Source organism: Pseudorca crassidens, chromosome 4 (assembly GCF_039906515.1).
Source record: "Pseudorca crassidens isolate mPseCra1 chromosome 4, mPseCra1.hap1, whole genome shotgun sequence".
In the NCBI taxonomy this organism is placed as follows: Eukaryota; Metazoa; Chordata; class Mammalia; order Artiodactyla; family Delphinidae; genus Pseudorca; species Pseudorca crassidens.
Genome location: NC_090299.1, coordinates 115,614,623 through 115,641,807, shown reverse-complemented (window position 1 = coordinate 115,641,807; position 27,185 = coordinate 115,614,623).

Here is a 27,185-nt window from a genome sequence, read left to right as displayed (position 1 = left end):
ATCCCAAAACAACAGAATACACTTTCTTCTCAAGTGCTCATGGAACATTGTCCAGGAGAGATCATATCTTGGGTCACAAATCAAGCCTTGGCAAATTTAAGGAAATTGAAATCATACCAAGTATCTTTTCCGACCTCAACTTTATGAGACTAGATATCAATTACTGGAAAAAACTGTAAAAAATACAAACACATGGAGGCTAAACAGTACATTACTAAATAACCAAGTGATCACTGAAGAAATCAAAGGGGAAATCAAAAAATACATAGAAACAAATGACAATGAAAACACGATGACCCAAAACCTATGGGATGCAGCAAAAGCTATTCTAAGAGGGAAGATTATAGCAATACCATCCTAGCTCAAGAAACAAGAAAAATATCAAATAAAAAATCTAACCTCACAACTAAAGCAATTAGAGAAAGAAGAACAAAAAACTACCAAAGTTAGCAGAAGGAAAAAAAAATCATAAAAATCCATCAGAAATAAATGAAAAAGAACTGAAGGAAACAATAGCAAAGATCAATAAAACTAAAAGCTGGTTCTTTGAAAAGATAAACAAAATTGATAACCATTAGCCAGACTCATCAAGAAAATAAAGGAAAAGACACAAATCAACAGAATTAGAAATGAAAAAGGAGAAGTAACAACTGACACTGCAGAAATACAAAAGATCATGAGAGATTACTACAGTCAAGTATATGCCAAGAAAAAGGGCAACCTGGAAGAAATGGACAAATTCTTAGAAAAGCACAACTTTCCAAGACTGAACCAGAAAGAAATAGAAAATATAAGCAGACCAATCAAAAGCACTGAAATTGAAACTGTGATTAAAAATCTTCCAACAAACGAAAGCCCAGGACCAGATGGAATCACAGGGGTATTCTATGAAACATTTAGAGAAGAGCTAACACCTATCCTTCTCAAACTCTGCCAAAATATAGCAGAGGGAAGAACACTCCCAAACTCATTCTACGAGACCACCATCACCCTGATACCAAAAGCAGACAAAGATGTCACAAAAAAAGCAAACTACAGGCCAATATCACTGATGAACATAGATGCAAAAATCCTCAACAAAATACTAGCAAACAGCATCCAACAGCACATTAAAAGGATCATACACCATGATCAAGTGGGGTTTCTCCCAGGAATGCAAGTATTCTTCAATATATGCAAATCAATCAATGGGATACACCATATTAACAAACAGAAGGATAAAAACCATATGATAATCTCAATAGATGCAGAAAAAGCTTTTGAAAAATTCAACACCCATTTACGATAAAAACCCCTCCAGAATGTAGACATAGAAGGAACTTACCTCAACATAATAGGACATATATGACAAACCCACAGCCAACATTGTTCTCAATGGTGAAAAACTGAAACCATTTCCACTAAGATCAGGAGCAAGACAAGGTTGCCAACTTTCACCCTATTATTCAACATAGTTTTGGAAGTTTTAGCCAGAGCAATCAGAGAAGAAAAGAAATAAAAGGAATACAAATTGGAAAAGAAGAAGTAAAACTGTCAATGTTTGCAGATGACATGTTACTATACATAGAGAATCTTAAAGATGCTACCAGAAAACTACAAGAGCTAATCAATGAATTTGGTAAAGTAGCAGGATACAAAATTAATGCACAGAAATCTCCTTCTTTCCTATACAGTAACAATAAAAAATCAGAAAGACAAATTAAGGAAACACTCCCATTTACCACTGCAACAAAATGAATTAAATACCTAGGAATAAACCTACTTAAAGAGACAAAAGACCGTATGCAGAACACTATAAGACACTGATGAAAGAAATTAAAGATTATACAAACAGATGGAGAGATATACCATGTTCTTGGATTGGAAGAATCAACATTGTGAAAATGATTATACTACCCAAAGCAATCTACAGATTCAATGCAATCCCTATCAAACTACCAATGGCATTTTTCACAGAACTAGAACAAAAAATTTCACAATTTTTATGGAAACACAAAGACCCCGAATAGCCAAAGCAATTTTGAGAACGAAAAACGGAGCTGGAGGAATCAGGCTCCCTGACTTCAGACTATACTACAAAACTACAGTAATCAAGAGAGTATGGTACCGGCAGAAAAACAGAAATATAGATCAATGGAACATTTAGAAAGCCCAGAGGTAAACCCATGCACATATGCTCACCTTATCTTTGATAAAGGAGGCAAGAATATACAATGGAGAAAAGACAGCCTCTTCAGTAGGTGGTGCTGGGAAAACTGGACAGCTACATTGTAAAAGAATGAAATTAGAACACTTCCTAACACCATACACAAAAATAAACTCAAAATGGATTAAAGACCTAAATGTAAGGCCAGACACTATAAAACTCTTAGAGGAAAACATAGGCAGAACACTACATGACATAAATCACAGCTAGATTCTTTTTGACCCACCTCCTAGAGAAATGGAAATAAAAACAAAAATAAACAAATGGGACCGAATGAAACTTCAAAGCTTTTGCACAGCAAAGGAAACCATAAACAAGACAAAAAGACAACCTTCAGTATGGGAGAAAAGACTTGCAAACAAAGCAACTGACAAAGGATTAATCTCCAGAACATACAAGCAGATGTTGCAGCTCAATATCACAAATATAAACAATCCCATTCAAAAATGGGCAGAAGACCTAAATAGGCATTTCTCCAAAGAAGATATACAGATTGCCAAAACACATGAAAGGATGCTCAACATCAATAATCATTAGAGAAATACAAATCAAAACTACAATGAGGTATCACCTCACACTGGTCAGAATGGCCATCATCAAAAAATCTACAAACAATAAATGCTGGAGAGGGTGTGGAGAAAAGGGAACCTTCTTGCACTGTTGGTGGGAATGTAAGTTGGTGCAGCCACTATGGAAAATAGTATGGAGCTTCCTTAAAAAACTAAAAATAGAGCTACCATACGACCCAGCAATCCCACTACTGGGCATATACCCTGAGAAAACCAGAATTCAAAAAGACACATGCACCCCAATGTTCATTGCAGCACTATTTACAATAGCCAGGACATGGAAGCAACCTAAGTGTCCATCAACAGATGAATGGATAAAGAAGATGTGGCACATATATACAATGGAATATTACTCAGCCATAAAAAGAAACGAAATTGAGTTATTTGTAGTGAGGTGGATGGACCTAGAGACTGTCATACAGAGTGAAGTAAGTCAGAAAGAGAAAAACAAATACCATATGCTAATACTTATATATGAAATCTAAAAAAAAAAAAAAGTTTCCAAAGAACCTAGTATCAGGACAGGAATAAAGACTTAGACGAGAGAATGGACTTGAGCACATGGAGAGGGGAAGGTTAAGCTGGGATGAAGTGAGAGATTGGCATGAACATACATACACTACCAAATGTAAAATATATAGCTAGTGGGAAGCAGCCACATAGCATAGGGAGGTCAGCTCAGTGATCTGTGATCACAAAGAGGGGTGGGATAGGGAGGGTGGGAGGGAGACGCAAGAGGGAGGGGATATGGGAACATATGTATATGTATAGCTGACTCACTTTTTTATACAGCTGAAGCTAACTCAACATTGTAAAGCAATTATACTGCAATAAAGATGTTAAAAAAATAAATAAATGTTATGTCTGTTAACAATATGCTAGGTCATGACCAAAAGTAGGTGCTGAAATATACACTCAATTTAAATAAAAATAAAAAGATACTTCTAATATGATAGAGATTTTACTATAGTTGAATAGGTATGCAGGAAATATAAAAAGGTATTTGAGCAAATTTTAGCATTACAAATAAAAAGTCATAATTGTTTAACATTTCTTTAAGATGCTTTCTAGAAAACAAATTTACATTTGCTACCTTTTTTTTAAGCTAGTTAACTTCCTGCCAAATATTACATACGGTTGGGTTAACCTAATTCCTTTTAGTGAGAAATTAATCTTAGAACCAAATGGCTCATTCAAATGGAGTAGTTTTCTAAGGATTTGCATAATGTATACTGTAACAAAATGTAAAGTTGGTTGAATGAATTCCTTTGTCAGTAATAATATAATCAATATCTATCTCCCGGAATATGGTTGAATCAACCCTGCTTACAGCTTACTGAAAACAGTGTGATGTGGGATTTTTTGCCTTAAAGCAAAGGTCACCATCTCTAAGCCTTCTATTCAGGGAGATCATATGTGGAATTGTGAAAGGTCAAGGACACTATCCAGCTACCAAAATCAGAAGAATCAAATCTTTTTTTTGGATAGGAGGGGTTCTTTCCAGCTCATCTCAGAATTAAATAAAATTTATTTCTATTGTGTCCTTGTTCCATGCACACTATGTTACCACTATATTAGTTCACTCACTAATGCATTAGTTAATTCATGCACTCATTAAGTATATATTTATTGAGGGCCTACTATGTGTCCTAATTAAGAAGACATATTTAAACAGATAACTAGAACAATATGATGAGTAAAATAGGAGAAAATTCACAAGATATTTTGGGAGCAGAGGGAAGAGGTATTTAATTCACCCTGGATGGAGATGCCAGTGAAATCTTCTAAAGGGAAGACACCTGATACTAGTCTTAAAGGCTGAAAATGAAGAAGGTACAGATGAAAGCATTATCAAAGCATAGATGTGAGTCTCGGCAGGCTGTGTGAGCTAGAGCAGTTTGGCCACTTTAAGGAACTTGGATTGTATCTTATAGGTGATGCAGTCATTGAACGGTTTTAATTAAAGGAAGATCATAGTCAGATTTGAAATGTCTATTATCCCCTGTGGTGCCTGTGTGGAGGAATGAGATTTGAGGCAGACAAAACTAGAGCAGTCAAGTGATTCCAAAGATATGATTGTAACCCAAGTAAAGATGCAGGGAGAGTCAGAAACTGGACAGAGGCAATAGGGTTGAAGAACATGGGGTGATTCAACAAAAATTCAAACTTTAAAATTTGCCAGACTTAGTGAGTAAGGAAAAATGGGCATTGAGTTTGGAGGATGAAGAAAAGGGCAGAGTCAAGAATGACAGGTTTCTAACTTGGTTTCCTGCATATGTCACTCAAATAGAGAAACAGAATTCACAATGGGAGATTGGATTAGGGAGAAGGTATTCTTTTCAATTAGTTTGAATTTTGAATAGTATGAATTACATATAGAGCATCTCACTACAAGAAAGATACCAGAGTATGACTATAGGAACTTGGAACAGAAAGTCTGGGCTAAAGATAAATTGTAGAAATAATCAATGTTATAATGGTAGTTTAGAATACAAAAGCAGATGAGAGCCAATTCTCTACTTCACCTTGACACTGAAAATATAGTTTTGATACCATAAACACAGCCACCAGAAGTTATTTTATCTGACCTTTTAGAAAACTCCTTGGGTTCTGGAAGATATCAAGGATATTCTCCCTTTCTCCTCCCTTTTGATAAGAATTTTTTAGTGAGTGCTTTTCAAATTGTGTATCATGATTTGTTAGTGGATTGAGAACTTAATTTTGTTGATTTGTTACATATTCATTTTGAACAAAATAGAAGAGAACAAAATAGACTGGAATAGAAAAGGCTAGAAAACAGAGTGTGTCTCATCCAGTAATTGTGTGTATGTGTATAAAATTAAACAAAAGTAAAGATTACTTACTCTTACTGTATGAGATTCAAATTACTATAAAATATGTTTTCTCTTTTCTTCTATTCAATTATAGTCCATTCTATTTGCACATGCATCTGTGTGTGTGTGTGTATGTGAATTATTGGGTTGCAGTGTGTGGGTTATGGTCAAAAACATTTGAAACCCCTGTCCCAGACTGAGAAAAATTAAAAGTGGTCTCTTTTAGATAAGGAAGAAAAGAGAAAATAGAGTATTCTAAAAATAACAAGCTAATATTTAACAGTTGATTCACATTTGTATTTAGGGAAATGGCTAGAATTAAGGCAGAGGCAAACAAGTCATGGGTTAAGAGAAGAGCCAGGAATTACATAAAGGTAAAATAAAGAATGATATGCCAATGTATATAGAACTTGGCTTTAAATAAATTAACTTTATTTCAATAAAAAGTAGATGAGATCAATTAATAATATGGTATAAAAGGGGAAAAATTGTTAAAGATGAAAGAAGTACATCAAAAAATATACTAGCAAAGCAAGAAGTGTCCACAAAGCAATTTGAGAAGAAATAATAAGAGTTACAAGGAGAATCAGAAGGGTGGACTGTCTTTAAGAAAAAGATGGTGAACAGTTTCAACACTCCCCCGAATTCTACAAAATTCTCATCTCCAAAATCTCTTGGGAGAGGTTGCTACAAAACTTCAAAAAAGTGAATGTCTGTTTGATTTCCTCTTCCCTTGTAAAACCTCACTTTGACCTCCCTCTATACTTTAAGGTAAATTAAAATTAATTTTAAAATTTGAACTTTAAGACTCTGGGGACAAATAAACATTATAAAACTAAGATGAAGAATCATGGTGTAAGGTATGGGTTTTCCTCTGACCATTAAGGAGTTGAAAAAAAAAGCATCTTTCTTGTTAAAACTTCTTACTATCATATCAGAGGATTTGATTCAGTGTTGGGTAACAGACAAACTTCAAATAACAGCAGCTTTAAAAATATAAATTTGCTTCTCCTTCTCTCAATCAAGAAGTACGGAAGTAAACAATTCAGGGCTAATATGGCACTCCACAGTGACAATGACCCAAGTCCCACTAGGTGTGACTTTCTTCCCCAAGGTCATCTCATTAATATGGTGGTAGGTGCAGGGAAGGGAGAAGGAGGGCTAATCCCTCCCCTTTAAGGACACTTCTCAGAGGTTCCACGTATAACTTATATCCCATTGTCTAGTGCTTAGTCACATGACCACACCTAGCTGGAAAGGAAGTTAGATTTGATCTTTATTCTGGGCTGTTTTGTGACAAGCTATAAGTTCTATATACCTTAACAGAGTTCAAGAGAATTTAAGATCACTATCATCCAAATAAAAAGAGTCCCCTTTTTAGGATCATCTATCTTTTCAATTTTCCTGGGGTTGGGAGGTTTTCTCAGATATGGCTTTCAGTACTAAAAGTGAGAAAGTCTTGGGTCAGGGTTAGTTATCACCCTACCTTCAACGTAGTAAAAAAGATTATATACTTATTTTCAACCATACTACCAATCCTAAAACCATGTTCAGAATACATTTTTGAAATTTAGCCTTCAAAGCCTGAAATTGATTTATGAAAATGTCCTCTGGGGTAGACAATCTTCATTTCATTTCTTCAAACTGTTAAGATTCATTTGGAGAAGAGTCTGATAAAGAAGGTCAGCAGGGCTTCCCTGGTGGCGCAGTGGTTGAGAGACCGCCTGCCGATGCAGGGGATACGGGTTCGTGCCCCGGTCCGGGAAGATTCCACATGCCGCGGAGCGGCTGGGCCACTGAGCCTGCGTGTCCGGAGCCTGTGCTCCGCAACGGGAGAGGCCACAACAGTGAGAGGCCCAAAAAAAGAAGGTCAGCAAAAAAATTCTCTGACAATAAACCCAAAATATATTTCAGAAAATATTTTGAACACTTGATAACATTGTTGAAGTAAGACTCAAGTCCTCTCACAGGACTACTTTGAAAGGAAATAAATAACTGCACAGGAAAATGAGTTGCCAGTTTACAGGTATAACCCAACCTATTTTTTAAATACAATGTAGCAACTCAGTTTTAGTCAGAAACTGGGTGAGGTAGAATCCAGGGCCTAAGGATTTTAAAGCCTAGTTATTCAGAAGAGGGGGGCTTCCGGAAAGATGGAGGAAGAGTAAGACGCCGAGATCGCCTTCCTCCCCACAGATACACCAGAAATACATCTACACGTGGAACAACTCCTACAGAACACCTACTGAACACTGGCAGAAGACCTCAGACCTCCCAAAAGGCAAGAAACTCCCCACGTAACTGGGTAGGGCAAAAGAAAAAATAAACAGAAACAAAAGGATAGGGATGGGACCTGCACCAGTGGGAGGGAGCTGTGAAGGAAGAAGGGTTTCCACACACTAGGAAGCCCCTTCGCAGGCGGAGACTGCAGGTGGCGCAGGGGGAAAGCTTTGGAGGCGCGGAGGAGAGCACAGCAACAGGGGTGTGGAGGCAAAGCAGAGAGATTCCCACACAGAGGATCAGGGCCGACCGGCACTCACCAGCCCGAGAGGTTGTCTGCTTACCCGCTGGGGTGGGCGGGGCTGGGAGTTGAGGCTCGCGCTTCAGTCGGAGCGCAGGGAGAGGACTGGGGTTGGCAGCATGAACACAGCCTGCAGGGGGTTAGTGCACCACGGCTAGCCGGGAGGGAGTCCGGGGAAAAGTCTGGACCTGCCAAAGAGGCAAGAGACTTTTTCTTCCCTCTTCGTTTCCTGGTGCGTGAGGAGAGGGGATTAAGAGCACTGCTTAAAGGAGCTCCAGAGACGGGCGCGATCCGCGGCTAAAAGCGTGGACCCCAGAGACGGGCATGAGACGCTAAGGCTGCTGCTGCCGCCACTAAAAAGCCTGTGTGTGAGCACAGGTTACTATCCACAACCCCCTTCCGGGGAGCCTGTGCAGCCCGCCACTGCCAGGTTCCCAGGATCCAGGGACAACTCCCCCGGAAGAACGCCCGGCACGCCTCAGGCTGGTGCAACGTCACGCCGGCCTCTGCTGCTGCAGGCTCGCCCCGCACTCCGTGCCCCTCAGTCCCCCCGGCCTGAGTGAGCCAGAGCCCCCGAATCAGCGGCTCCTTTAACCCCGTCCTCTCTGAGCAAAGAACAGATGCCCTCCGGCGATCTACACGCAGAGGCAGGGCCAAATCAAAAGCTGAGACCCTGGGAGCTGTGAGAACAAGGAAGAGAAAGGGAAATCTCTCCCAGCAGCCTCAGAAGCAGCGGATTAAAGCTCCACAATCAATTTGATGTACCCTGCATCTGTGGAACACATGAATAGACAACGAAACATCCCAAATTGAGGAGGTGGACTTTGAGAGCAAGATTTATGATTTTTCCCCCATTTCCTCTTTTTGTGAGTGTGTATGTGTATGCTTCTGTGTGAGATTATGTCTGCATAGCTTTGCTTCCACCATTTGTCCTAGGGTTCTATCCGTCCGTTTGTTTTTTTTCCTTAAAAATTATTTTTTTATTATAATAACTTTATTGTATTTTATCTTACTTTATTTTATTTTACTTTATCTTCTTTCTTTTTTTCCTTTTTTCCTTCCTTCCCTCCTTCCTTCCTTCCTTCCTCCTTCCCTCCCTCCCTCCCTTTCTTTCTTTCTTTCTACTTCTACTAATTCTTACTTTCTAATTTTTCTCCCTTTTATTCTGAGCCGTGTGGATGAAAGGCTCTTGGTGCTGCAGTCAGGAGTCAGTGCTGAGTCTCTGAGGTGGGAGAGCCAACTTCAGGACACTGGTCCACAAGAATCCTCCCAGCTCCACATAATATCAAACAGTGAAAATCTCCCAGAGATCTCCATCTCAACACCAGCACCCAGCTTCACTCAACGACCAGCAAGCTACAGTGCTGGACATCCTATGCCAAACAACTAGCAAGACAGGGACACAACCCCACCCATTAGCAAAGAGGCTGCCTAAAATCATAATAAGTCCACAGACACCCCAAAACACACCACCAGACATGGACCTGCCCACCAGAAAGAAAAAATCCAGCCTCATCCACCAGAACACAGGCACTAGTACCCTCCACCAGGAAACCTACACAACCCACTGAACCAACCTTAACCACTGAGGGCAGACACCAAAAACAATGGGAACTACAAACCTGTGAAAAGGAGACCCCAAACACAGTAAGATAAGCAAAATGAGAAGACAGAAAAACACACAGCAGATGAAGGAGCAAGATAAAAACCCACCAGACCTCACAAATGAAGAGGAAATAGGCAGTCTACCTGAAAAAGAATTCAGAATAATGATAGCAAAGATGATCCAAAATCTTGGAAATAGAATGGACAAAATGCAAGAAACATTCAACAAGGACCTAGAAGAACTAAAGATGAAACAAACAACAATGAACAACACAGTAAATGAAATTAAAAATACTCTAGATGGGATCAATAGCAGAATAACTGAGGAAGAAGAACGGATAAGTGACCTGGAAGATAAAATAGTGGAAATAACTACTGCAGAGCAGAATAAAGAAAAAAGAATGAAAAGAACTGAGGACAGTCTCAGAGACCTCTGGGACAACATTAAATGCACCAACATTCGAATTATAGGTGTTCCAGAAGAAGAAGAGAAAAAGAAAGGGACTGAGAAAATATTTGAAGAGATTATAGTTAAAAACTTCCCGAATATGGGAATGGAAATAGTTAATGAAGTGTAGGAAGCACAGAGAGTCCCATTCAGGATAAATACAAGGAGAAATACGCCAAGACACATATTAATCAAACTGTCAAAAATTAAATACAAAGAAAGCATATTAAAAGCAGCAAGGGAAAAACAACAAATAACACACAAGGGAATCCCCATAAGGTTAACAGCTAATCTCTCAGCAGACATTCTGTAAGACAGAAGGGACTGGAAGGACATATTTAAAGTGATAAAGGAGAAAAACCTGCAACAAAGATTACTCTACCCAGCAAGGATCTCATTCAGATGTGATGGAGAAATTAAAACATTTACAGACAAGCAAAAGCTGAGAGAGTTCAGCACCACCAAACCAGCTCTACAACAAATGCTAAAGGAACTTCTCTAGGCAAGAAACACAAGAGAAGGAAAAGACCTACAATAACGAACCCAAAACAATTAAGAAAATGGAAATAGGAACATACATATCAATAATTACCTTAAATGTAAATGGACTAAATGCTCCCACCAAAAGACACAGATTGGCTGAATGGATACAAAAACAAGACCCATATACTTGTCTACAAGAGACCCACTTCAGACCTAGAGACACATACAGACTGAAAGTAAGGGGATGGAAAAAGATATTTCATGCAAATGGAAACCAAAAGAAAGCTGGAGTAGCAATTCTCATATCAGACAAAATAGACTTTAAAATAAAGACTATTACAAGAGACAAAGAAGGACACTACATAATGATCAAGGGATCGATCCAAGAAGAAGATATAACAATTGTAAATATGTATGCACCCAACATGGAAGCACGTTAATATATAAGACAAATACTAAGAGCTATAAAAGGGGAAATTGACAGTAACGCATTCATAGTAGTGGACTTTAAAACCCCACTTTCACCAATGGACAAATCATCCAAAATGAAAATAAATAAGGAAACACAAGCTTTAAATGATACATTAAACAAGATGGACTTAATTGATATTTATAGGCCATTCCATCCAAAAACAACAGAATAAACATTTTTCTCAAGTGCTCATGGAACATCCTCCAGGGTAGACCATATCTTGGGTCACAAATCAAGCCTTGGTAAATTTAAGAAAATTGAAATTGTATCAAGTATCTTTTCCCACCACAACGCTATGAGACTAGGTATCAATTACAGGAAAAGATCAGCAAAAAATACAAACACATTGAGGCTAAACAATTCACTACTTAATAACGAAGTGATCACTGAAGAAATCAAAGAGGAAATCAAAAAATACCTAGAAACATATGACAATGGAGACACGATGACCCAAAACCTATGGGATGCAGCAAAAGCAGTTCTAAGGGGGAAGTTTATAGCAATACAATCCTACCTTAAGAAACAGGAAACACCTCGAATAAACAACATAACCTTGCACCTCAAGCAATTAGAGAAAGAAGAACACAAAAACCCCAAAGCTAGCAGAAAGAAAGAAATCATAAAGATCAGATCAGTAATGAATGATAAAGAAATGAAGGAAACGACAGCAAAGATCAATAAAACTAAAAGCTGGTTCTTTGAGAAGATAAACAAAATTGATAAACCATTAGCCAGACTCATCAAGAAAAAAAGGGAGAAGACTCAAATCAATAGAATTAGAAATGATAAAGGAGAAGTAACAAGTGACACTAGAGAAATACAAAAGATCATGAGAGATTACTACAAGCAACTCTATGTCAATAAAATGGACAACCTGGAAGAAATGGACAATTTCTTAGAAATGCACAACATGCCAAGACTGAATCAGGAAGAAATAGAAAATATGAACAGACCAATCACAAGCACTGAAATTGAAACAGTGATTAAAAATCTTCCAACAAACAAAAGCCCAGGACCAGATGGAATCACAGGCGAATGCTATCAAACATTTAGAGAAGAGCTAACACCTATCCTTCTCAAACTCTTCCAAAATATAGCAGAGGGAGGAACACTCCCAAACTCATTCTACGAGGCCACCATCACCCTGATACCAAAATCAGACAAGGATGTCACAAAGAAAGAAAACTACAGGCCAATATCACTGATGAACATAGATGCAAAAATCCTCAACAAAATACTAGCAAACAGAATCCAACAGCACATTAAAAGGATCATACACTATGATCAAGTGGGGTTTGTTCCAGGAATGCAAGGATTCTTCAATACACCCAAAACAATCAATGTGATAAACCATAATAACAAATTGAAGGAGAAAAACCATATGATCATCTCAAGAGATGCAGAGAAAGCTTTTGACAAAATTCAACACCCATTTATGATAAAAACCCTGCAGAAAGTAGGCATAGAGGGAACTTTCCTCAACATAATAAAGGCCATATATGACAAACCCACAGCCAACATCATCCTCAATGGTGAAAATCTGAAAGCATTTCCACTAAGATCAGGAACAAGACAAGGTTGCCCACTCTCACCACTCTTATTCAACATAGTTTTGGAAGTTTTAGCCACAGCAATCGGAGAAGAAAAGGAAATAACAGGAATCTAAATCGGAAAAGAAGTAAAGTTGTCACTGTTTGCAGATGACATGATCCTATACATAGAGAATCCTAAAGGTGCTACCAGATAACTACTAGAGCTAATCAATGAATTTGGTAAAGTAGCAGCATACAAAATTAATACACAGAAATCTCTGGCATTCCTATACACTAATGATGAAAAATCTGAAAGTGAAATCAAGAAAACACTCCCATTTACCATTGCAACAAAAAGAATAAAATACCTAGGAATAACCCTACCTAAGGAGACAAAAGACCTGTATGCAGAAAATTATAAGACACTGATGAAAGAAATTAAAGATGATACAAATAGATGGAGAGATATACCATGTTCTTGGATTGGAAGAATCAACATTGTGAAAATGACTCTACTACCAAATGCAATCTACAGATTCAATGCAATCCCTATCAAACTACCACTGGTATTTTTCAGAGAAGTAAAACAAAAAAGTTCACAATTTGTATGGAAACACAAAAGACCCCGAATAGTCAAAGCAATCTTGAGAACGAAAAACGGAGCTGGAGGAACCAGGCTTCCTGACTTCAGACTATACTACAAGGCTACAGTAATCAAGACAGTATGGTACTGGCACAAAAACAGAAAGATAAATCAAAACAGGATAGAACAGGAAAGAAATCCCAGAGATAAACCCACGCACATATGGTCACCTTATTTTTGAAAAAGGAGGTAGGAATGTACAGTGGTGAAAGGACAGCCTCTTCAATAAGTGGTGCTGGGAAAACTGGAGAGGTACATGTAAAAGTATGAGATTAGATCACTCCCTAACACCATACACAAAAATAAGCTCACAATGGATTAAAGGCCTAAATGTAAGGCCAGAAACTCTCAAATTCTTAGAGGAAAACATAGGCAGAACACTCTATGACATAAATCACAACAAGATCCTTTCTGACCCACCTCCCAGAGAAATGGAAATAAAAACAAAAATAAACAAATGGGACCTAATGAAACTCCAAAGCTTTTGCACAGCAAAGGAAACCATAAACAAGACCAAAAGACAACCGTCAGAATGGGAGAAAATATTTGCAAATGAAGCAACTGACAAAGGATTAATCTCCAAAATTTATAAGCAGGTCATGCAGCTCAGTAAGAAAAAAATAAACAACCCAATCCAAAAATGGGCAGAAAACCTAAATAGACATTTCTCCAAAGAAGATATACAGACTGCCAACAAACACGTGAAAGAATGCTCAACTTCATTAATCATTAGAGAAATGCAAATCAAAACTACAATGAGATATCATCTCACACCAGTCAGAATGGCCATCATCAAAAAATCTAGAAAAAATAAATGCTGGAGAGGGTGTGGAGAAAAGTGAACCCTCTTGCACTGTTGGTGGGAATGTAAATTGATACAGCCACTGTGGAGAACAGTATGGAGGTTCCTTAAAAAACTACAAATGGAGCTACCATATGACCCAGCAATCCCACTACTGGGCATATACCCTGAGAAAACCATAATTCAAAAAGCGTCATGTACCAAAATATTCATTGCAGCTCTGTTTACAATAGCTGGGAGATGAAAACAACCTAAGTGTCCATCATCGGATGAGTGCATAAAGAAGATGTGGCACATATATACAATGGAATATTACTCAGCCATAAAAAGAAACGAAATGGAGCTATTTGTAATGAGGTGGATAGACCTAGAGTCTGTCATACAGAGTGAAGTAAGTCAGAAACAGAAAGCCAAATACTGTAAGCTAACACATATATATGGAATTTAAGAAAAAAAAATGTCATGAAGAACCTAGGGATAAGACAGGAATAAAGTCACAGCCCTACTAGAGAATGGACTTGAGGTTATTGGGAGGGGGAAGGGTAAGCTGTGACAAAGTGAGAGACAGGCATGGACATATATACACTACGAAACGTAAGGTAGATAGCTAGTGGGAAGCAGCCGCATAGCACAGGGAGATCGGCTCGGTGATTTGTGACCGCCTGGAGGGGTGGGATAGGGAGGGTGGTGGGGAGGCAGACTTAAGAGGGAAGAGATATGGGAACATATGTATATGCATAACTGATTCACTTTGTTATAAAGCAGAAACTAACACACCATTGTAAAGCAATTATACTCCATTAAAGATGTTAAATAAATAAGTAAATAAATAAGTAAATACAATGTATCTTAACTAACAAAATGTGCCAAATATTAATAAAATTACATTTAGTTCCTTTGAAAATAACATTTTCTCAATCATATCTGTATTTGAATTTTTTTAAAGGCATTTCAATTTTCAGTAAACTTGCATTATTTTAAAATTGTTATTCAGAACCGGTATTATTCAAGAAATTAGTCTTCATTACAGTCTCTGGAATTGTCCAGAACTGCAGAGCTCACAGGTGGGGAGATCATTGTGATGGCTTCTCTAATGACAGCATCTGCACAGCCCACAAGACTGTGGGACTTCTTTTCATCCATAAAGGGAGGGGACGCCAAGGGCCCTCTCCAAATTAATCTTTACTTGTCAAATCTGGAGCATATTTTATTTCACAGAATCAGTAGCAATATCTCAGAATAGTTGCTTCAGGGGAAGGCTTCCAGATTTGAGTGGAATAGGGCAATTTCATAGGACATTTCAATCAGGCTACAGATTTGTACTATTAATGGAGAAGTTAACGAAAACAAGTTCCCCCCAAGAACTAGCTGTGAGTCAGCATTTTAGACATTCCAGCACGGAAGAGTTTGTTTTCATTGACAGGCAAAGAAAAATCATTCTACTATTGAAAAAGGAAAGTGCATTTTATCACCCTATCTTGTGAATACAAACATCTTCTAGAGTGAAAACATGAGAAACTAATAAACAACTATTTATCAAAGGAAGAGGAGGCAACACTTAGGCCTTGAAAGAATTGCTCCCAAACTAAATTTCATCTTATATTCTCCTTTGCATAAAATGCATATGATTCTGTTTAGATTGTTCTACTTACCAAAAAAATAAGTGAAGACCTTTGACCTGACTTCATAGTTTTTATGATGTGCTCTCATCCACTTCAAAAATGGAAGGAGTTTTTTTTTTTGTTTTTATTGAGTCAGTGGGGTAAATATTAGCAGGAGGGAAAGCTCTGGCCACCATTTTCCTTGAGGCACAAGGAAAGTGCTTCCTACTTTGCTCTGTCCACTTGTACCTACCACAGCTATAAATAAAATAGTCTCTCTCATTTTTCACATCTCTTCATATAAAGTATATGTAGTAAAGAATAATTATTGTTTTATAGCAGTTCATAATTTTCAAAGTGCTTTCTAAATCAACATCTCATTCTACTCTCCCCCAAACCCTTCTAGATTATTATTATTTTGCCTATTTTACATACAAAGAAATTGAGGTTTAGTACATTTAAACATCTTACCTGAGATCTCACAGCTAGGAAGCGGCTGAAAATTCAGTTCTTCTGAGCCTAAATTCAATACTGTTTCCCCTATGCCAAAAATTCTATTTGAAATGTTATCAGAATTGTTTTGTGTCATCAGAGGATGAAAATAAAACCAGCTTAATGTTCATTCTCTGTTAATGTGAGAAATAGACAGTAAATATCAATATTCTTCAGCAATAAATTGCAGGAGCCAGAATCTAAAAAGGGACACACACATGTGCACACACACACACACACACACACACACACACACACACACACACACACACATACACACACACACACACCAAAACAAGAGGAAGCAGACAGTCCACGCTGTTAGAGTATATATGACGAAACCTATCAATCTTTTCCACAGAAAAATGCATATGCCACATACAAACTTTATATAATTTCTGGGAATTTACTTAACCCCCTTAGCTCATCTGTGGACAACTGTAAGTAGGATTCCTACTGCACTGGAACTTTTTAATCACCATGGACATCTAAATCTATCTATTTTACCAATACATCAAATAGTCATTTTCTAGTTCCTCTTAGTGGGCTCCTCAATAGTACTAGAGCCTGGTTGACACTCCTTTCTTCTTGAAACATTTTCCTTCTTTGGCTGTATGAGATCACAATAGTTTTTCCTCCTACTTCTCTGGCTGTTTCTTCTGTCTTCTTTGCTAGCTCATCCCTTTATACCTCGTCTCTGAGTGTTTCCAATTTCTCAAGAAATTGATATTTTTCTATTTTTTTTTAACATCTTTATTGGGGTATAATTGCTTTACAATGGTGTGTTAGTTTCTGCTTTATAACAAAGTGAATCAGTCATACATAAACATATATTCCCATATGTCTTCCCTCTTGTGGCTCCCTCCCTCCCACCCTCCCTATCCCACCCCTCCAGGCTGTCACAAAGCACCGAGCCAATATCCCTGTGCCATGCGGCTGCTTCCCACTAGCTATCTACCTTACTACGTTTGTTAGTGTGTATATGACCATGACTCTCTCTCGCCCTGTCACAGCTCACCCTTCCCCCTTCCCATAAACTCAAGTCCGTTCTCTAGGAGGTCTGCGTCTTTATTCCTGCTTTACCCCTAGGTTCTTCATGACATTTTTTCCTTAAATTCCATATATATGTGTTAGCATACGGTATTTGTCTTTTTCTTTCTGACTTACTTCACTCCGTATGACAGACTCTAGGTCTATCCACCTCATTACAAACAGCTCAATTTCGTTTCTTTTTATGGCTGAGTAATATTCCATTGTATATATGCGCCACATCTTCTTTATCCATTCATCCAATGATGGGCACTTAGGTTGTTTCCATCTCCGGGCTATTGTAAATAGAGCTGCAATGAACATTTTGGTACATGACTCTTTTTGAATTTTGGTTTTCTCAGGGTATATGCCCAGTAGTGGGATTGCTGGGTCATGTGGTAGTTCTATTTTTAGTTTTTTAAGGAACCTCCATACTGTTCTCCATAGTGGCTGAACCAATTCACATACCCACCAGCAGTGCAAGAGTGTTCCCTTTTCTCCACACACTCTCCAGCATTTATTGTTTCTAGATTTTTTGATGATGGCCATTCTGACTGGTGTGAGATGATATCTCATTGTAGTTTTGATTTGCATTTCTCTAATGATTAATGATGTTGAGCATTCTTTCATGTGTTTGTTGGCAGTCTATATCTTCTTTGGAGAAATGTCTATTTAGGTCTTCTGCCCATTTTTCGATTGGGTTGTTTGTTTTCTTGTTATTGAGCTGCATGAGCTGCTTGTAAATTTTGGAGATTAATCCTTTGTCGGTTGCTTCATTTGCAAATATTTTCTCCCATTCTGAGGGTTGTCTTTTGGTCTTGTTTACGGTTTCCTTTGCTGTGCAAAAGCTTTGAAGTTTCATTAGGTCCCATTTGTTTATTTTTGTTTTTATTTCCATTACTCTAGGAGGTGGGTCAGAAAGGATCTTGCTGTGATTTATGTTATAGAGTGTTCTGCCTATGTTTTCCTCTAAGAGTTTGAGAGTTTCTGGCCTTACATTTAGGTCTTTAATCCATTTTGAGCTTATTATTGTGTATGGTGTTAGGGAGTGATCTAATCTCATACTTTTACATGTACCTGTCCAGTTTTCCCAGCACCACTTATTGAAGAGGCTGTCCTTTCTCCACTGTACATTACTGCCACCTTTATCAAAGATAAGGTGTCCATATGTGCATGGGTTTATCTCTGGGCTTTCTATCCTGTTCCATTGATCTGTATTTCTGTTTTTGTGCCAGTACCATACCGTCTTGATAACTGTAGCTTTGTAGTATAGTCTGAAGTCAGGGAGCCTGATTCCTCCAGTTCCTTCTTTCGTTCTCAAGATTGCTTTGGCTATTCGGGGTCTTTTGTGTTTCCATACAATTTGCAAAATTTTTTGTTCTAGTTCTGTGAAAAATGCCAGTGGTAGTTTGATAGGGATTGCATTGAATCTATAGATTGCTTTGGGTAGTAGAGTCATTTTCACAATGTTGATTCTTCCAATCCAAGAACATGGTATATCTCTCCATCTATTTGTATCATCTTTAATTTCTTTCATCAGTGTCTTATAATTTTCTGCATACAGGTCTTTTGTCTCCTTAGGTAGGTTTATTCCTAGATATTTTATTCTTTTTGTTGCAATGGTAAATGGGAGTGTTTTCTTCATTTCACTTTCAGATTTTTCATCATTAGTATATAAGAATGCCAGAGATTTCTGTGCATTAATTTTGTATCCTGCCACTTTACCAAATTCATTGATTAGCTCTAGTAGTTTTCTGGTAGCATCCTTAGGGTTCTCTATATATAGGATCATGTCATCTGCAAACAGTGACAGCTTTACTTCTTCTTTCCGATTTGGATTCCTATTATTTCCTTTTCTTCTCTGATTGCTGTGGCTAAAACTTCCAAAACTATGTTGAATAAGAGTGGTGAGAGTGGGCAACCTTGTCTTGTTCCTGATCTTAGTGGAAATGCTTTCAGTTTTTCACCATTGAGGATGATGTTTGCTGTGGGCTTGTCATATATGGCCTTTATTATGTTGAGGAAAGTTCCCTCTATGCCTACTTTCTGCAGGGTTTTTATCATAAATGGGTGTTGAATTTTGTCAAAAGCTTTCTCTGCATCTCTTGAGATGATCATATGGTTTTTCTCCTTCAATTTGTTAATATGGTTTATCACATTGATAGATTTGCGTATATTGAAGAATCCTTGCATTCCTGGAATAAACCCCACTTGATCATCGTGTATGATCCTTTTAATGTGCTGTTGGATTCTGTTTGCTAGTATTTTGTTGAGGATTTTTGCATCTATGTTCATCAGTGATATTGGCCTGTAGTTTTCTTTCTTTGTGACATCCTTGTCTGGTTTTGGTATCAAGGTGATGGTGGCCTCGTAGAATGAGTTTGGGAATGTTCCTCCCTCTGCTATATTTTGGAAGAGTTTGAGAAGGATAGGTGTTAGCTCTTCTCTAAATGTCTGATAGAATTCGCCTGTGAAGCCATCTGGTCCTGGGCTTTTGTTTGTTGGAAGATTTTTAATCACTGTTTCAATTTCAGTGCTTGTGATTGGTCTGTTCATATTTTCTATTTCTTCCTGATTCAGTCTTGGCAGGTTGTGCATTTCTAAGAATTTGTCCATTTCGTCCAGATTGTCCGTTTTATTGGCATAGAGTTGCTTGTAGTAATCTCTCATGATCTCTTTTATTTCTGCAGTGTCAGTTGTTACCTCTCCTTTTTCATTTCTAATTCTATTGATTTGAGTCTTCTCCCTTTTTTTCTTGATGAGTCTGGCTAGTGGTTTATCTATTTTGTTTATCTTCTCAAAGAACCAGCTTTTAGTTTTATTGATTTTTGCTATTGTTTCCTTCATTTCTTTTTCATTTATTTCTGATCTGATTTTTATAATTTCTGTCCTTCTGCTAGCTTTGGGGTTTTTTTGTTCTTCTTTCTCTAATTGCTTGAGGTGCAAGGTTAGGTTGTTTATTCGAGATGTTTCCTGCTTCTTAAGGTGGGCTTGTATTGCTATAAACTTCCCCCTTAGAACTGCTTTTGCTGCATCTCACAGGTTTTGGGTCGTTGTGTCTCCATTGTCATTTGTTTCTAGGTATTTTTTGATTTCCTCTTTGATTTCTTCAGTGATCACTTCATTATTAAGTAGTGTATTGTTTAGCCTCCATGTGTTTGTATTTTTTACAGATCTTTTCCTGTAATTGATATCTAGTCTCATGGCGTTGTGGTCAGAAAAGATACTTGATACAATTTCAATTTTCTTAAATTTACCAAGGCTTGATTTGTGACCTAAGATATGATCTATCCTGGAGAATATTCCATGAGCACTTGAGAAAAATGTGTATTCTATTGTTTTTGGATGGAGTGTCCTATAAATATCAATTAAGTCCATCTTGTTTAATGTATCATTTAAAGCTTGTGTTTCCTTATTTATTTTCATTTTGGATGATCTGTCCATGGGTGAAAGTGGGGTGTTTAAGTCCCCTACTATGAATGTGTTACTGTCGATTTCCCCTTTTATGGCTGTTAGTATTTGCCTTATGTATTGAGGTGCTCCTATGTTGGGTGCATAAATATTTACAATTGTTATATCTTCTTCTTGGATCGATCCCTTGATCATTATGTAGTGTCCTTCTTTGTCTCTTTTAATAGTCCTTATTTTAAAGTCTATTTTTCTGATATGAGAATTGCTACTCCAGCTTTCTTTTGGTTTCCATTTGCATGGAATATCTTTTTCCATCCCCTTACTTTCAGTCTGTATGTGTCTCTAGGTCTGAAGTGGGTCTCTTGTAGACAGCATATATAAGGGTCTTGTTTTTGTATCCATTCAGCTAATCTGTGTCTTTTGGTGGGAGCATTTAGTCCATTTACATTTAAGGTAATTATCGATATGTATGTTCCTTTTCCCATTTTCTAAATTGTTTTGGGTTCGTTATTATAGGTCTTTTCCTTCTCTTGTGTTTCTTGCCTAGAGAAGATCCTTTAGCATTTGTTGTAAAGCTGGTTTGGTGGTGCTGAACTCTCTCAGCTTTTGCTTGTCTGTAAATGTTTTAATTTCTCCATCACATCTGAATGAGATCCTTGCTGGGTAGAGTAGTCTTGGCTGCAGGTTATTCTCCTTCATCACTTTCAGTATGTCCTGCCACTCCCTTCTGGCTTGTAGGGTTTCTGCTGAGAGATCAGCTGTTAACCTTATGGGGATTCCCTTATGTGTTATTTGTTGTTTTTCCCTTGCTGCTTTTAATATGCTTTCTTTGTATTTAATTTTTGACGGTTTGATTAATATGTGTCTTGGCATGTTTCTCCTTGGATTTATCCTGTATGGGACTCTCTGTGCTTCCTGGACTTGATTAACTATTTCCTTTCCCATATTAGGGAAGTTTTCAACTATAATCTCTTCAAATATTTTCTCAGTCCCTTTCTTTTTCTCTTCTTCTTCTGGAACACCTATAATTCGAATGTTGGTGCATTTAATGTTGTCCCAGAGGTCTCTGAGACTGTCCTCAGTTCTTTTCATTCTTTTTTCTTTATCCTGCTCTGCAGTAGTTATTTCCACTATTTTATCTTCCAGGTCACTTATCCATTCTTCTGCCTCAGTTATTCTGCTATTGATCCCATCTAGAGTACTTTTAATTTCATTTATTGTGTTGTTCATCATTGCTTGTTTCATCTTTAGTTCTTCTAGGTCCTTGTTAACTGATTCTTGCATTTTGTCCATTCTATTGTCCATTCTATCTCCAAGATTTCGGATCAACCTTACTATCATTATTCTGAATTCTTTTTCAGGTAGACTGCCTATTTCCTCTTCATTTGTGAGGTCTGGTGCATTTTTATCTTGCTCCTTTATCTGCTGTGTGTTTTTCTGTCTTCTCATTTTGCTTATCTTACTGTGTTTGGGGTCTCCTTTTTGCAGGCTGCAGGTTCGTAGTTCCTCCTGTTTTTGATGTCTGTCTCCAGTGGCTAAGGTTGGTTCAGTGTGTTGTGTAGGCTTCCTGGTAGAGGGGACTAGTGCCTGTGTTGTGGTGGATGAGGCTGGATTTTTTCTTTCTGGTGGGCAGGTCCACATCTGGTGGTGTGTTTTGGGGTGTCTGTGGCCTTATTATGATTTTAGGCAGCCTCTCTGCTAATGGGTGGGGTTGTGTTCCTGTTTTGCTAGTTGTTTGGCATAGGTTTTCCAGCACTGTGGCTTGCTGGTCGTTGAGTGAAGCTGGGTGCTGGTGTTAAGATGGAGGTCTCTGGGAGATTTTCGCCGTTTGATATTATGTGGAGCTGGGAGGTCTCTTGTGGACCAGTGTCCTGAAGTTGGCTCTCCTACCTCAGAGGCAGAGCCCTGCCTCCTGGCTGGAGCACCAAGAGCTTTTTATCCACACGGCTCAGGATAAAAGGGAGAAAAAGTAGAGGGAATTAGTAGAAGTATGAGGAAAGAAAGAAGGAAAGGAGGGTAGGAAGGAAGGAAGAAAGAAAGAAAGAAGCAAAGAAGGAAAGAAGGCAAGAAGGAAAGAAAGGAGGGAGGGAGGGAGGAAGGAAGGAAGGAGGGAAAGAAGGAAAAAAGACAGAAAGAAAGAAGATACAGTAAAAATAAAATAAAGTATAATAAAGTTATTGAATTAAAAAATTCTTATTTAGAAAAAAAAAAAAAAGGAACGGATAGAACCTTAGGACAAATGTTGGAAGCAAAGCTATACAGACAAAATCTTACACAGAAGCATACACATACACCCTCACTAAAAGAGGTAAATGGGGAAAAATCATAAATCTTGCTGTCAGAGACCACATCCTCAATTTGGGATGATTCGTTGTCTAAAGGAGGGAAGGAAGAAAGGAAAGAAAGAAAGAAAGAACGAAGGTAAAGTATAATAACGTTATTAAAATTACTTATTAAGAAAAAAAATCTTTAAAAAAAAAACATGGACGGATAGAACCCTAGGACAAATGGTGGAAGCAAGACTATACAGACAAGATCTCACACAGAAGCATACACATACACATTCACAAAAAGAGGAAAAGGGAAAAAATCATAGATCTTTCTCCTAAAGTCCACTTCCTTAATTTGGGATGATTGGTTGTCTATTCAGGTATTCCACAGATGCAGGGTATATCAAGTTGATTGTGGAGCTTTAATCCGCTGCTTCTGAGGCTGCTGGGAGAGATTTCCCTTTCTATTCTTTGTTCTCACAGCTCCCAGGGCTCAGCTTTGGATTTGGCCCTGCCACTGCGTGTAGGTCGCTGGAGGGCGTCTGTTTTTTGCTCAGACAGGATGGGGTTAAAAGAGCCGCTGATTCAGGGGCTCTGGCGCACTCAGGCCGGCGGGGAGGGAGGGGCACGGAGTGCGGGGCGGGCCTGCGGTGGCAAAGGCCGGCGTGACTTTGCACCAGCCTGAGGCGCGCTGTGCGTTCTCCCGGGGAAGTTGTCCCTGGATCCCGGGAACCTGGCAGTGGCGGGCTGCACAGGCTCCGCGGAAGAGGGGTGTGGAGAGTGACCTGTGCTCGCACACAGGCCCCTTGGTGGCGGCAGCAGCAGCCTTAGCGTCTCATGCCCGTCTCTGGGGTCCACGCTTTTAGCCGCGGTTTGCGCCCGTCTCTGGATTCCGCGCTTTCAGCCGCGGCTCGCGCCCGTCTCTGGATTCCGCGCTTTCAGCCGCGGCTCGCGCCCGTCTCTGGGGTCCGCGCTTTCAGCCGCGGCTCGCGCCCGTCTCTTGGGTTCGCGCTTTTAGCCGCGGCTCGCGCCCGTCTCTGGAGTTCCTTTAAGCAGCGTTCTTAAACCCCTCTCCTCACGCCCCAGGAAACAAAGAGGGAAGGAAAAGTCTCCTGCCTCTTCGGCAGGTGCAGACTTTTCCCCGGACTCCCTCCCGGCTAGCTGTGGTGCACCAACCCCTTCAGGCTATGTTCAAGCCGCCAACCCCAGTCCTCTCCCTGCGCTCCGTCCGAAGCCGAAACCCGAGCCTCAGAGCCTCCGCTCGCAGCCCCGCCCGCCCCGGCGGGTGAGCAGACAAGCCTCTCGGGCTGGTGAGTGCCGGTCGGCACCGATCCTCTGTGCGGGAATCTCCCCGCTTTGCCCTCCGCACCCGTTGCTGTGCACTCCTCCGCGGCTTCGAAACTCCCCCCTCCGCCTCCCGCAGTCTCCGCCCACGAAGGGGCTTCCTAGTGTGTGGAAACTTTTCCTCCTTCACAGCTCCCTCCCACTGGTGCAGGTGCCGTCCCTATTCTTTTGTCTCTGTTTTTTCTTTTGCCCTACCCAGGTACGTGGGGAGTTTCTTGCCTTTTGGGAGGTCTGAGGTCTTCTGCCAGCCTTCAGTAGGTGTTCTGTAGGAGTTGTTCCACGTGTAGATGTATTTCTGGTGTATCTGTGGGGAGGAAGGTGATCTCCGCGTCTTACTCTTCCGCCATCTTCCGCCTTCCGGGTATTTGTTGATATATCCTAAGTGCTTAGGAAAGTGCCTGTGCAGTTTCTAGAGACCATAGCAGTGCATCACAGAGAACAAGAGAGAAGTAGTTTCTCACAACTCCTGCCTTCAGAAATTCACGTTCATTTGTTCAGCAGAGATTTACTGAGTGCCTACTTCTTGCTAAAACTGGGCGATGGGGGTTCAAAGAGGCTTTCTCACGTGGCGGGGGGCCCAATGACTGCGGCGCGGGGTGAGGAGTATGGGGGGTGGGTAGGGGGTGTGGGGGGACTTGCCCCTGCCCGCCTGCTCTTCGTTGAATGTCGATATTTTTCTATTTTATTCATATTTTGAAAGAACTAACTTTAACCTTGTTGATTTTCTCAGTTGTTCATCTGATTTCCATTTCATAGATATAAACTCTCTATGTTGGGTTTTCATTTTCATTCAGTATGAAATATTTTCTAGTTTACTTTGTAGTTTCTTCTTTGACATTTACATTACTCAGAAGAATATTTTAATTTCCAATATTTTTGGATTTTCTAAATAATTTCTTCTTTTTTGAATTTCTTCTTTTTTGAATTTATTTCATTATGGTCAGAAAATATACTCTGTATGATTTAAATCCTCTTAAATTTATTGAAACATCTTTTAGACCCCAGCATATGGTTCAGGTACACTTGAAAGAGTGTGTATTCTGCTAACATTGGATGAAATATTCTATAAATGTCCATTAAGTCAAGTTGGTTGTTGATAGTGTTGTTCATGTCTTCTGTGTCCTTATGGACTTTTATTGTCTATTTGTTCTATCAATGTCTGAAAAAAAAATTTACCTGTTTTTTCACCTAGTTCTTCTGAATATTGCTTCACATATTTTGAAGCTCTGTTATTAGTTATATATATTTAGGGTGTTTATTTGTTTTTAATAAATCAAATTTTTTATTACAAACTGCTCTTATTTATTTCAGTTAATGCTCCTTTTCTATTTTCACAAAATTAATGCAGCTATCTTATGGTTAGTGTATGCATGTTATATTTTTTCAATCCTATTACTTTTAAGTTATATGTGTCTTTATATTTATAGTGCATATCTTATAAACATCACACATTTGGATCTTACTTTCTTCTTCAGTCTGATAATCTCTGCCTTTTATTTGGCCCTTCACTAGAGCATAATGAAGTAAAGAGAACAATATTTTCCTAGGGTTCTTACATTATATGTGAAGGGGAATAACATTAATTCAAATTAAGTTGTGAGAGGTTTGGGATACATGTTTTAATCCCTAGAGGAGACACAGAAAATAATACAAAGAAGTAAGTTAGAAAAGATAAAATGGAATACTAAAAATATGTTGCATAGGTCCAAAGGAGAAATAAAGGAATAATAAAGTAGAAAACAAATAGCAAGATGGTAGACTTAAATTCAACCATATCAAAAAATTTATATTAAATTTAAATACTTTATTTCTATGTATATTTTTAAATCTACACTTATTATTTTTGCTTTAGACAGTCAAATCATTTATGGAAATTTAAAAATAAGAATAAAATTGGTATTTTAAACATTTGATGAGATATTTACCATTTCTAGCATTCTTTATTCTTTCCGGTAGACCCAGATTTCTTTCTGGTTACATAACCTTATAACCTGAAGACTTCATTTAGAATTTCTTATAGTTCTCTTCTGCTGGTGTTGAATTCTCACTTTCATTTTTTGAAATATCTTTACTTTTTGCTTTCATTTTTAAAGGATATTTTCACTAGATACAGAGGTCTAGGGTTTTTGTGTTTTTTTTGTTTTTTGTTTTTTTTTCTTTCAAGCACTCTAAACATGCTACTTCACTGTTTTCTGACTTGCATTGTTTCTGGAGAAAAACAAGCAATGTGTCTTTTTTCTCCAACTACTTTTAAATTTTTTCCTCTTTATTTTTGGCTTTCAAAAATATGATTATGATGTGCTTCAGTATGGCTTTCTTGATATTTATCGTGCTTGTGGTTTGTTGAGTTATTAAATCTATATATTATTACTTTCATCATATTTAGAAAATTTTCAGCTATTATTTCTTCAAGTATTTTTTTTACCCCATTTTCTCTTTCTGGGACTCCATAGACTGCTTATATTATCCCTGAAGATTTGTTTGGCTATATTTATTTTCAATTTTTTTCTTTCTGTTTCAGTTAGATACTTTTATTGATATATACTAAAGTTCTATGACCCTTTTTTCCTCTCCTGTCCAATTTAATGTAAATTTCAATCAATAAAACGTTAATTTTTAGATATTCTATATTTTATTTCTAGCATTTCCACTTATTTCTTTTTGAGAGTTGTCATGGCTCTGCTGAAATATACCACATCTTTACCATAACATCCCTCTTTTTTTCTATAAACCCTTTAACAGTTTTGTAATAGTTGTTTTAAATTGGTTCTTCTATTCACCCCATTCAGAGCAGGAAACTGCCTCTGATATAGAAGCTACCGTAGATTATTTCCCATCTGTGAAAGTCTTATTTCCTTCTGGAATTCTCGTATCTACTGTTCTTTTCTAGTCTCATAGAAAAAATAGGGTTTTATCTCTGTGG